Here is a 12,101-nt window from a genome sequence, read left to right as displayed (position 1 = left end):
GAGTCTATTACAACTCATATTGACCTCATATGTATATGACAAAATGAAACACTACTCAGTCCTGTGTCATTCTCACAATCATTGCTGTATTTGAGTTAATGTTTATTGCACTGAAGATCTTTCTCTGTTTCACTGATTCTCTACCAAATGTAGAAAGAAGTTAGAAATTACTATAGAAGGAAATAGCATGCTGTTATACATGTTTTGTACTTGGAGATCTTGATCAATTTGAATAGTGAATGATAAGAAAGAGAAAAATGAAAGAAAATGAGTGAACGAAAGGAAAGGGGGCTAGGAAGGAACAAGGGAGCAGAGGAAGACCACATGTATTAACTATTCCATTTGCAGGCCCTTTCAAATCCTCCTTTTGTCCTCATTGTAGATGTGGACTTAGTTTGACTACAGAACTCTCGTCTATTGGATAGTCTTCCTAATTATACTTAGTTTATGAGTTTAATAATTACTCATATTTTATGTCCACTCACTGAAGAGGAATGTGTCTTTAGAGTCCTTTAAAAAATTGGATTGCTTCTGCAGTTTCAAACCTACAGGAGATTTTAATTTGGATCATTTGTTTCCAAGCAAAGGAGAATTGATTTTTTTGCTCTAATGTAGAACCCATAGCCAGAAGTAACAATGTGTACTCCTGACATGAATTAGTTTAATGGGACACTATAGGGCATATATAGGGCTAGATGCTGAAATATCATTGTTTTTACTGCGTTGAAAATTAGAGATGAAAATGCTCTATTCAATTATTGTTTACATCTTTCTGTCAAAGCTGAATTAATTTTAGCATCACTCTTTCCAAGTCTTTGCATAGTTCATATTTTAAAGCTTCAAGGTCATACATTATCTGGGAGACCTAGTTTATTATTAAGTTTTACAGTGATGTAGTTAAAAGATTGGTTCATTAACAAGCATATCATGGTTCATCAAAAACTGAGGTATGTGGAGGAGGACAAACTACATTAATCAACCTTTGCAATGTGTTGAGATTTATATTTTGCATTTCCCTTGGAATTTTGCTTATCAAGTTTTGTTTTTTAAAGTCACTTCAATTAGTTATTACTATATCCCTTTAATATATGCAAATAAACTCTGAAAAATTGAGGACTATTAAGTAATGCAACTAAAAAGAAAGTTTATAATCATCTGTCTTCTCATCTCTTTCTTTACTATAACTCAATGACACAGCAGAGTGTGAGGAGTTCCTCAGCTTCACTCCTAAATTCAAAATAATTGTTTTGGGAGTAAATGATACAAAATTATATTGAATAAAGTACTTTTTAAAAGCTGTATCATATGAGGAAGAAAATGAAAGCAATTTATTTATGATGGTGAGGATAGTAAATCATGAAAATTATTCTAAAGTGGAAAAATTACCTGGGCATATACATTGTCTTGGGTTGAGAAACATGTGTACATAGAGGAACCATCTGGAAGATTGGGTGAAAGCAGTTAGTAACTGTTATAAGCACTGTTAAGTACTGAGATGCTTTCAGCTGTCAGTCAAGCTTTTTTGTTGTTTTTTGTTTTGTTAGGATGTTTTGAGTTTGGTTTTTTTGTGCTTCAGCTTTTGTTTATTGACATACAGGTAGACCCTATAGCAACAGGACTGGAGGTGGCTGTAGTGGGGAAAACGGAAGATGGAGGGTGGTTTGTCTGCAGAGACAGCTAAATGGAGTGCAGGAATCAGAAGTGCCCAATACATGAACAAAGTGAGAACGGGGGAGGCCAAAGGGCTGCAGAGGTGATTACTGGCCAAAGCCACTCAGCTTGCACATGAGCCACTGTCCCAAGTCCTTGATCCTGGCTCTTGTTATCGACTGACCCCAGGCCAGGACTGAATCTTCTAGAGGAACTGAACACAAAGGAGAATTGTGACCTTTTGCATTAAATAAGCACAATGCCTCCAGTCCTGCACCCTTCATTCTTCCCTTGCTTTCGTGGAGCCAGATGATGGGCCATCAGCTCCCAAGTTACCCCCTCAAAGCAGCCTCTTAAAAATTAGTCATGAGTGGACATGGGGGGGAGGGATTGTATAACAATGAAAGAACTTTTCTTTTACTTTTCAAAGAGAAGAGTAAACTGGGAGGAGGGGGAAGGGGGCAAGGAGGAAAGTGCAACAATGAATGAATGGAAATCCAAAGTCTCTGTAAACTTTCATGAAAATTAATAATAATAATAACAATAATGGCAATATAAAAAATAGTCATGTGTCACATTGCCTGTTCCCTCGGTTTATGTTTAATATCCTGCACATATCTTTGATTTCAGCCCTTAGCTGTGTCCCAGCTATTTAGTGATACTGGGCAGGATGACATAGCATGGACCACCTCACCAACCTTGCGGTCTGCAGGGTATTCATGCCAGAGCTGATGGCTCCAGGACTCCTAAAATTTGCTGGCTGGGAGCTGTGGTCTTGACCACTAGCCTCACCTCATGGGGTTGGAAAAACCTGAGCCTTCAGGACCTGGTTTCCATTCTTTCATTTTTTTTTTAAATTTAAATATAGCAGCTTTTAATATTTTGGCTATTTAATTTATATTATATATTCAGACAAAATGTCTATGTTGTTTTGTAATTCTCTAAACCAATCATTTTAATTGCTAAAAGGGATTTTTTTTTATTTTTTTTGCATTTTTTATTAATGATTTTTAATGCAACATATATATTTTTACAGCATATTTTTTCCATTTAATTTTTCCCCATTCATTCATTGTTGCACATATTCCTCACTGCCTACCCCTCCCCTCAAGTCATGCCTCCCCATCACAGTGGGTGTTACTTGCATTGAATTGGAAGACAGTTTGCATTTAACCCTGTAAACTTTATTCATCCTCTTAATTTAAGTAAGATTTTTGTTCACAATTCTCAACTCTGAAGATGACAACAAATTTTAGTTCTTTTGAACTGGGGAGGAAGGTAGAGAAAATAGTGCAACAATGAATGAATGGAAACCCAAAATCTCTGTAAATGTTCATTAAAATTAATAAAATTTAATTTTAAAAAATTGGTTCTTTGTCATGTGCGAGCTTTAGGCCCCAGCAATAACATTGCCTTATGTAAGAATAAAGTGCTGCAGTGAATTAAAAAGAAAAAGTCAAGTATCATGAGAACTTTGTCTTTCTTCCCTTTGGCCCAGCCCACCAGTACCACACTACAGTTTCAAGTAAGCACTACAAGCTCTGCTGGCCTAATGAACCAGGAAGAGGAGAGGCCAGGGCTTGAGAAGAGATTCCAGCATCCATCACACACATGGCTTTTGGTGAAGCGGGAGCCTGGACACCACCCTACCAGCAAAATGACCAAGTCTCCAGTTTCCAAGAACCCTCGAGCCTTATTGACATTCATGGCCAGGTTCACCTGGAAGACCACATCTTCAGCCCAGGCTGACTGCCCTGGGTCCTTGCACAGGACGGGGAAGATGCCATAGTATAGGTGGGCCTGATGTTCTGTCTGGGGGTTCCGAGTCACAATAATGTTGGCGGAACAGGTGCGGTATCTGGCTACCTGGTGAGCAGACCTTTCATACTCCATCAAAACTATCAAAGTTGCTGCTAAACACTTATAAGAAACCTGCACGCTGCCCATGGTCACGGCTTCCATGAGGTCGTGGAGTTATTGGAGATTCACACAAGTTCTTCAAACAACTTGCAGTGGAATATGGCTGTTTTGGCCTCACGAGCGATCAGTTAAAGCATGCGCACAGCCTCCAGGGGCTAGTACTCTTTGACAAGCTATTCAGACAGCAGTCAACACCATTGGGGACCCATTGGCCACATCGCTTCCCTCAGCGCTGGTCAAAAGGGGCTTCTTGATCACTCTCACCAGCATCTGTGTGGCACAGATGACAGGTTTCCCAGCTCAGTTTCATTGCCAAATCATCATCTTCTGAGCCAGGGAGAACTTCTTCACGGGAATCTCAATACCCAGGTCACCACGAGCCACCATGATTCCACCGCTGGCCTCCAGGAGCTGATTAAACCTCCTAACTCCTTCACAATTCTCAATCTTGCTGATAATCTTGATGTTCTTACTTCTCTCTCCCAGGACCTTCCTGACTTCATGGACATTGTCTGCCTTTCAAATAAAAATAAAAAATAAAAAAGATGCAAACACCATATGCATGTCCTGCTCTAACCCAAACTTCAAATCATTGATGTCTTTTTCTGTCACCACAGTCAGGTCCACAACGGCCCCAGGAAGATTCATGCCCTTTTTGCTGCCCAAGTGAGCCACCATTTTCCACCATGATTGGTAGGAGATTGGCTCCTTTCTCTTTCACCTGCAGAGAAAAAAGTCCTTTATTCACGTAGATCTTGCTACCCATTCCACCACTTTGCAAATGTTCTTGTCATCCAGCTACAGGACATGCTCTCACCCTTGTTTACTTTATGCATTGTCCAGAGTGATCTTGAGGGTGGCTCCCTTCTTCAGCTCCACCTTGGCACTGCTTCTGCCCTTGATGAGCCCAGTTTGAATCTCAGGTCCTTTAATACACAGAGCCACAGCCACTAGATGGTAGAGCATGGGGTCAGAAGCAAAGCTTTCTGTGGCTGTGTGTATGCAAATCCTTGATGGTCTCTGTACGGTGCTCATGACTTCCATGAAAGTTCGTACTAGCCACGTACATTCAGACATAATCATTTCCACTGACTGGGATGCTGGGCCACTTGTACAGCAGATAGCAGTGTTCCAGGCTGTAATACAGGCAGAGTGGGTATCTAAGTGACCCATGTGCACCAGGAATGTGTCAGTTAATGGCTGCGTGCAATGGCTAGGTCTGAACGAAGGCAGAGTCCACTTCACCGTGTTGCTTGGACATATCTTCTGAGGTTCTCCGTGTGGCTCAGCTCACACTGCAATGTTGGACAGCTCTATAGTCTGAGATGCACCGTTGCTCTGTCAATCAGTTTTTCTAACTAGCCTCTTTTAATTTTATTTACTTGAGTTTCTGTCAAAATGCAGTCCTTTCCATGATGATGAAGAATGGTACTGCAAGTGCTAGCTAAATCAGTCTGGAGAAAAAAATCGTACTGAGCAAAAGACTTGCAGACTTGCTCTTTATACAAGATGCTATGGTAGTCACCAGTTCTGAGGAATGTCAAAGGAAAATGAAATATTACCTCAAATGAGAGTCCAGCAGCATAACTCACTTAAACAAAAGATGCTAATGAAGCAACTTTAAAAAGGCATCTGTGGAAACAACATACTATATTTAACAATATATTCTCAATACATTGATGTAGTACCTTTTCAATTTGTTTGTATAACTTGAGAGGCCATAAATTGTTTTAATTTTAAGCGGTTAAGGAGTAGATAATATTTTACAAATACTGTTACAATAGTATTTTGTTATTGTTATGTGTAATTGAGTCACCGGCAACTCACAGAGACCCTACGGTCAACAGCTCTGAACCTAGCCCTATCTTGAGCAAGTCTCCCTGACTCTGACATACCTACCCTCATCACCCCAGTTACTATGCCAATCCATTTTATCTGGAATCTTAATCTCCTGTGCTGTCTCTCCATCCTACCAAGAAAGATGTCCTTCCCCAAGGACTTTTCCCTCCTGGCCCAAAGTATGTAAGACACAGCTTCAAAATCCTTGCCTCAAAGGAGAAATTTGGTGCCCTTTGCCCCCAGACAGATCTATTTGTTTTCTTGGCAGTCCTTTATTCAATACTCTTCTCCAGCACCACAACTCAAAGCTATTCATTCTTCTGTCATCCTTAGTCATTGTCCAACTCTCTGACGCATAGCAAGTAATTGTGAAGACCATGGCCTGGACCAGGAGCACCATAGGCTATAAACTGACATCATTGCTCTTTTGCACTTTGGAGCGGCCTCTAAAAGGAGATTGCCCAACGCGCAATTCGTCTTTTGATTTCCTGACTGCTAGTGACAAGATTGTTGATTGTAACCAATAAAAACAAAAACAAAAACATAAAACAACAGCTATCACAATACACTCAAAGTATTTCTGTACCTTTTAAGAAGTTAGCATGCAGCCACTGCTTCATTCAAATCAGTCACTGGATTCTTTGTTCACAATGGAGATATATGCCAATGTTTGAAAATCTTTCAGAACATTGCTTTATTTTTTGCTATCTTTGGTAGAATACCAAATGTTTGGAAAAAAATTGTTATTAAGGTTCATTTTAAAAGATAGATGGTGTATTTCTTATGTCATCTTTGAGGAACAGAATACCATTCTAAGTCAATCAGGCCTTGTAGCAGACCTAGGGTAAAGTATTTTTATAATTATTAATAATGAGACAGACAGCCAGGAATGAGATAGAGCAGAAAGCATGGAAAACAGGGGGCCAGCAGTTCTCCACTGAAGACCCCATTCCAGCTTCCCTGTATCTTAATTGAAAATTATCAGGAAGTAAATCACAAAGAGAACTCAATGCAAATGAAGCCAAACTCTTTCTATTGAAAACCTTCCTCCTGTCTCAAGAGGGAGGGGTCGGTAAATACAATGCAAGATCTCAGTAGTTCCTTAAGGATTGCCTTGGTGCCTCAGGGTGAACGCTAGCTTGAAACCTGCCTCCTTCACATCTTGAGACAGCATTCAGTTTATTACAAGTATTTAGTATTGGCTTCCCATAAGGTCTTGTTCCCATGAAAGAAGTAGGCTGCTTAATTACAGGTAACACTAACTTTTAAAGCTAAAAAAAAAAAAATTCAAAGTTCATTTTGATTTTTAGTGAATGTATCCATTCATAAATGTATTTGCTTATTCATTTGCTTGACAAATATTTACTCAGTGCCTACCATGTGCCATCCCACAGGTCGGCTATTAAAAAAGCAAACAGTAGGAGATCAGTAAGGGAAGCTCTCTATTCAGTCTTCCAAAGAAAATTTAGTGCAAACGTGTCTGTGTTCAATAAGCACAAGCACACCTACACGTAAACATACTGACACAATCACACTAAAGATGTAATCTAGAATATACCTTTCTTTAAATAAACAGTAAGTTCCATAATGTAACTTACTTGGAAGATTAAATTATAGTTAAATGTTCTAGGAATTTAGGTTTCACAAATAAGGAAGATAAAATAGTGAGAGTACTGGTGGCTTAGTGCTGATGAACTGCAATGCCTACCCACAGGCATGTGGTTCAAATCCAAAAGATACTCCAGAGGAGAAAGATGCGCATTCTCCTCCCATGTGATTTACTGCCCCTAGAAACCCCATGAAGGGTTAGCCATGTATTAATTCCAACTCAATTGCCCATACAACAACAACTAATGAAGAGTACCCATTCATTTATATTGCCAGCAAAAGTTAATAAATTAATCTAAAAAACAAAACTACAATTAACTTTCTTTCATTTCATGAACAAAATAATATGAAAACACCATCCTTCCCCCAAAAAAGAAAGGGCTAAATTTCAAAACATAAGTCTTCATATGGAATATAAATTGTTGTTGTCAGGTATGTTGAGTCAATTTTTTATTCAGAGAGAATAAAATACATAACAGAGAAATGTCCTATAGTATTTTCTTGGCTGAAATCTTTATAGGAACATATTACTAGGTCTTACTCTCATGGCGTGAAATCAAACTGCCAACCTTTCAATTAATCGTCACTTTGCCAAAGCTATTTTAAATTTATTTGTTTAAAAAACATAAAGCCACTTTTTAAAATTTCACTGATTAACACTTCTCTTTTTCATTTTATAAATACTCATCAGGTTCAAAAACCAGTATATCAACCTCGACTTGGGAAATATTTGAAGACCCTTCTCTTGAGTAATCTTCTCTTACTGGTGCCAGGCTGAGATCAATTTGCTTTCATTTTGTTCAGCTTTAAAATGGGATGTTAATAGGATCTGTGCCAGCTAAATTATTTAATTTATAAAGAAATTTTACATAATGCCTTACAAACAACAACCAAAGTGCCAGCTCTTGTAGAGTTAGATGATTCCCATGCTTACACTTTGGATTCCATACCTTCTGTGTCAAGAACTTACCCTACTTCCAAACAACAAATTAACCTACCATAACGGATGGCAGATGGAGACACGATTGAAACTGCCAGTGATTTGCTTGGATGCACAGTCAGCAATACCCTTGATACCAGCAGACAGGAGATAAGGAGACATATTATTTTGGGTAAGGTCACTGTCAAAAATGCTGGTGGCTAATGATGTTACTTTGAAGACTAAGGTGTGTTTGATTCAGGTAATGGTCTTTTTAATTGCTTGCTATGCTGCTGAAAGCTGGAAAATAAATGATGACACAAGGAAAATCGGTACTTTTCAGTTATGGTGTTGGAGAAAGGTACTGACTATCCTAGGGTTAGCAGGTATGTTGTGGTGAAAGTACAGACAATATGTTCTTTGGAAGCAAGGGTGGCAAATCTTTGTCTCTCATACTTTGGACATGTCATTAGGAGAGCCTATTCTTTAAAAAAAGGGCATCATGCTTGGAAAGGTGGAGGGTCAGTAAAAGGTAAGAAAACGTAAAAGGTAAGGAAACCCTTCATGAGACAGATTGATGATTGCAGCAATGGGTGCAAGTGCATCAGAGATGGTGAGAATGAGACAGGATACGTAATACAGAATTCAGATTTGTTGTTCATAGTGTTGTTATGAGTCATACTAAATTTGATGGCACCTAACAACAACAGCAACACATGATTGGATTATCTACCATACTTTCTAATCAGGACTACATTTCTCGTTATGTTTGAGTAAAACTCCATTGTACACCCCCCACCTGCCTTTTGCTTACCGGTTTCTCAGTTGATGGATACTTGTGTTGTTACTACTTTCATTACTTGAGAGTGAAATTTGCAGGTTATAAAGTGTTTTGGGAGGAACTGGGTTGTGGAGGCAGTTGAGTGTTCAGCTAGGAGCCAAAAAGTTGACAGTTCTGACCCGTCTAGAGGTATCGTTGAAGGTAGACCTTGAAATCTGCTACTAAAGGTTCACAGGCTTGAAAATTTTTATAGAGCCATTCTATTTTGCACACATGCCACAGTGAGTATAATTCAATTCAACGAAACTACCAACAACAATATTTTAACATTACTACTTTAGAAACAACAAAAGTGTTTCACAGGGGCTACACTATTTTGCATATTTGCAAGCAATTGATGAGTGTTTTGATATTACATACACTCTCTGACATTTATTATTTTTCATTTTTTAAAAATAAAACCAAAAATCCTAGTGGGTATAGAGCAGAATCTTGCTTTTTAAAATTTTAATTTCTCTAGTAACTATTGTTATTATGTTTCGTCAGGAAGAACCAACCCAGAGCTGACACTCCGGTGGATTTTCATAGGCAGTAAATCACAAGGGAGTTGATTTCTTATTTTCTTCCACTGCTGGTGGGTTAGAAACATGTAACTTTGAGTTGGCAATGCAAATCCTTTCTCCTAATCCACCAGAACTTCCTTTTTGTTGCTTTTAGGTGCTGAAGTACAACTCACAGCAATCTTAGGAACAACTAGTCTGAATGCTGTCCTAATCTGTGCCATCCCCACCGTTTCTGACACACTCAAGCTCATTGTCACAATCACCATGCCAGCCCACCTGGTTTATAGTCTTCTTCTCTCTCACCATTCGTCCCCCTTTGCAAGAATGATATCTCTCTCCAAGGAATAACCTCTCCTTGCAACACACCCAAAGTGTGTAAAATGAAGCTTTATTGCCTTTTACTCCAAGAAACAGTCTGAATGCACTTTATCCAAAACATATCTGTTTGTTCTTTTGGCAGTCTATGTAATATTTAGCACTCTTTTTCAACACCACAGTTCAAAGGAGTCAATTCTTCTATCATCCTTAGTCATTGTCCTGCTCTCAGACGCATAGCAAAAATGCATATTTAGACTGAAGAGACCATGGGCTGAATCGAGTACACATTAGCCTTCAAACTGACATCATTAATCCTCAATAACTTGGAGAAGTTCCTGACTACGGACTTTCCCAATGCGGTATGTCTCCTTATTGATGTAACAAATATATTGACTGCAGATCCACATAAGATGAGGTTGTTGACAATCACAGTCCATTCCCTGTCCATCATGATGTTGCCTATCTGTACCATGGCAAGGATTTTTGTTTTCTTGATGATGAGATGAAATCCATGTTGAAGATTACAGTGTTTAACCTTCTACAGCAAATGTTTCAAGTTCTTCTCACATTTAGCAAACACTTTCAGCATTTTTATAATCAAGGTTATTGATGTGTCTTCCTTCAATCCTGATGCCACCTTTTTCTTCGTAGAGTCCAGCTTCTCAAATAATTGGCTCAGTATACAGATTGAATGGATATAGAGACAGGATATAATCTTGAGACAGGCCTCTTTGTTACTGTAGAGGGATCCCACTGATATTTTGGCATTGATCTCACAGCCTGCCACCCTACTAAATTGGTCCACTAGCTCTAACAGATTTTTTGTTGAGTACTTAGGGCTTTCTGTGTACAACATCATATCATCTGCAATTAGCAACAGTTTGACCATCTCTTTGCCAATTGGGATACCTTTTATTTCCTTTTCTTTTCCTAATGTCTTAGCAAGTACTTTCAATACAATATTGAATAGAAGTGGTGACAGTGGGCATCCTTGTTTGGTCCCTGTTCACAGGAAAATGCTTTTAGTTTTTTTCTCCATTGAAAATTATATTGACTCTTGGTTTTCCATATATGCTTTTCACTGTGTTGAGGAAATTCCTGATTCCAATTTTGCTGACTGTCTTAATCAAGAAGGGGTATTGAATTTTGTCAAATACCTTTTCTGAATCAGTTGATCTGCAATATGATTTAATATTATCCACTGAAATCATATGGCTCATGTTATTTGCTTTGTTAATGTGGTGAATTTCATTGATTGTGGGGTTTTTTTGTTTTTGATTGTTTTCTTTTTTTTAACTATAGTAAGAGATATTTATTTTAAAGTCACTTATCTTGGGGGAAGCGTGAGACAGATTTTAAAATTTTGCAACAATGGAATCACATTCAAAGATAGCTCTTATTGAGAAACTTTAAACCCATAATTCTGGCTAACAAAATAAACTAGAAACAATGCTATTGTTAAAAAATAATGATCACTTCTCTTTCAAGTCCACAGTTTTACTCTGTAGTGTACATATAACAAAACAATGAACATTCACAAATTCACTTTGTAAAGGTAGATGAAAGTGCACAGGAAAGATGAAATTAGAAAAAATATGCTGAGTGATAAAAATCAAGCACAAAATAATAATCATGACATAAGACTATTAATGTAAAAAGCTTAGCTAGGATTTACATACAGAATCAATACTGGAGAGTTAGCAGAAATGGGAAGGGGGTTTGAGGATAGCAAAGATTATTTAAAAAGTTAGATGAGGGGAAAAGCAATATACAAGAAGAGTTCGAATAGACATTGTACCAATAGAATAGATGATATACCAATTGACATATTTCAGCCAACAGATGCTGCCCTGGATGTGCTCATCAAGTTGTGGCAAGAAATCTAGAGAAGAACCACTTGGCCAACTGGAAGAGATCTATATTTGTTCCCATTCCAAAGAAGGGTGACCCAACAGAGTGTGGAAACTATAGAACAATATCTTTGATTTCACATTCAAGCAAGATTCTGCTGAAGATTATCCAAAAACGACTGGAACAGCACCTCAGCAGAGAACTGTCAGAAGTCCAGACTGGGTTTAGAAGGGGTCGTGGTACTAGGGATATTGTAGCTAATGTTAGATGGATTTTAGCTGAAAGCAGGGACTACCAGAGGAATGTCTATCTGTGTTTCATTGATTATGCAAAGGCGTTTGACTATGTGGACCTTAACGAACTGTGGTTGACTCTGAGAAGAATGGGAATCCCAGAACACTTGATTGTACTAATGAGAAACCTATACTTGGACCAAGAGGCAGTCGTCAGAACAGAGCAAGGAAACACTGAATGGTTCAAAATTGGGAAGGGCATACACCAGGGATGTGTCCTGTCTCCGTACCTTTCAACCTGTATGCAGAACAGATTATCTGGGAGGCTGGGCTCTATGGGGAGAAATGCGACATCAGAATTGGTGGAAGATTTATCAACAATCTGCGTTATGCAGATGACACAACTCTGCTTGCTGAAA

General features: G+C 38.5%; 1 pseudogene; it reads right to left on the bottom strand.

Moving 5' to 3' along the window:
• Nucleotides 1-2,438: 2,438 nt before the first annotated feature.
• Nucleotides 2,439-4,831, bottom strand: LOC102850980 (annotated as a pseudogene).
• Nucleotides 4,832-12,101: the final 7,270 nt, after the last annotated feature.

The sequence above is a fragment of the Elephantulus edwardii genome, unplaced genomic scaffold (genome assembly GCF_000299155.1).
Source record: "Elephantulus edwardii isolate Elephantulus edwardi_28Jun2011 unplaced genomic scaffold, EleEdw1.0 scaffold00053, whole genome shotgun sequence".
In the NCBI taxonomy this organism is placed as follows: domain Eukaryota; kingdom Metazoa; phylum Chordata; class Mammalia; order Macroscelidea; family Macroscelididae; genus Elephantulus; species Elephantulus edwardii.
Note: the sequence above shows the minus strand (reverse complement) of the source record. Positions and strands in the feature narration are given on the sequence as shown.